This window comes from Frankliniella occidentalis, unplaced genomic scaffold, assembly GCF_000697945.3.
Source record: "Frankliniella occidentalis isolate FOCC.00 unplaced genomic scaffold, Focc_3.1 Scaffold142, whole genome shotgun sequence".
In the NCBI taxonomy this organism is placed as follows: domain Eukaryota; kingdom Metazoa; phylum Arthropoda; class Insecta; order Thysanoptera; family Thripidae; genus Frankliniella; species Frankliniella occidentalis.
Window position 1 is genome coordinate 620,479 of NW_026267269.1, and position 1,408 is coordinate 621,886.

Sequence of the window (1,408 nt, forward strand, 5' to 3'; positions counted from 1 at the left end):
CCCACCGCCCTCCCCTCCCCCCTTACGCCACCGCGACGATTGACAAATACACACACCGAAGGGGCTTTATCACGGTAGCATTGTGTGCCAACCCGGCTCGGTAAGGGAGACAAGAGAACAGACGAGTGGCGCCACGGCGAATTCCATTTCGGTGCAGGTTTTTGATTTACTACTATCCTTATCAAAGCCGGGGAGCGGCGGCGGCGGCGGCGGCCGTGGCGCAAGGTCTATGATGCCATGCAAAAATTAATTCAGTGGCCTACAGCTACTTTTGCGGAAACCTTAGAGTCGGGGATAGGCCCATAAATCTGTTATCAATAGTGCAAACTTGTTCATGGTGTTCAGCAAATCTATTAGTTGGTGGGTTAAAACCTTGGCTCTACAACAACCACTGCCTCCTTTACATCATCACGCACCTTACTTCCCAATGAGACTGAATATTTACCACCGGTGCAAATTGGCCCACGGTGGAGTTCAAAAGTTCATTCAGCTGATCATTTATCGTACAACACCAAGACAAGGCTGTAGGGACATGAGCCCGCCTGGAGTTGAGCCCGAACCACTGTAGGCCCAAGCAGTGTCCGATAGAAGCCAAGCTAGATGTAGCCAGGACCAAATCTAACGAGTCAGACTCGGAACTAGGCTCATATCGGGTATTGGTCAGGCCCACAGTGGTTCAGGCTCAACTCCAGGCGGGCTCATGTCCGTATAGCCCAAGACAAAGACAATCTTTTCCGGCGACCAGCTGCAAACAACCCTACAAGTTCCATTACAGTGCTATGCTAGCATGGGAATAAATTCTCCTCAAGCGTAAAGCTAAGAATGTCCCTCTAGTCAGTTTAAATCCTGAGATAGTAATTATTTTACGAGACGTTTGATGCCCCACCGAGACTTAAACCCTGTACAGTACCCACTCGCACAGAGTACATCGTCCTCTCTCCGCCCCGCCGCCCCCACCCTCCGTTGTGAAGGTTGAGCACGGTCACTGGGACCGACTTGGACCTGCTCCCTCCTCCCCTCCGGTCCGAACCCGTCCTCCCTCACCTGAGCGCGCGAGGCCGCCGGGGCAGCACTCGCCGATGAGGTCCTTCTTGGCCATCCCCCTGCTGCGGACGCCCGCTGCCCGCTCTCGCACTTCTGCGCGTCGACTTGCTCCGCACTCGCCACTGCCGCCACTGGACAGGGCCTAACTAACCAGCCACATATCGCGCGCACCCTCCTGCACCCTCCTCCCTCGGGCGACCCCTCCTCCCTCGGGCGACCTCCTGCAGGCTCTCACTGCACAACCCCACCCCCACCCTCACCCACCCCGTCATCCTCTCCACCTCAGAAACTCGACACGCCGTCTCCGGTAACGGATTGACGGGATTGACACGGGGCCTCCTCAGCCCGGCCAGGAAAGGCGGGG

At 56.5% G+C, this 1,408-nt stretch overlaps 1 protein-coding gene across 3 annotated transcripts in view; it reads right to left on the reverse strand.

Moving 5' to 3' along the window:
* The window catches only part of LOC113205670 (uncharacterized MFS-type transporter C09D4.1-like), a 34,521-nt gene that overhangs the window by 9,945 nt on the left and 23,168 nt on the right, over positions 1-1,408 (reverse strand). The window lies entirely within an intron of this gene.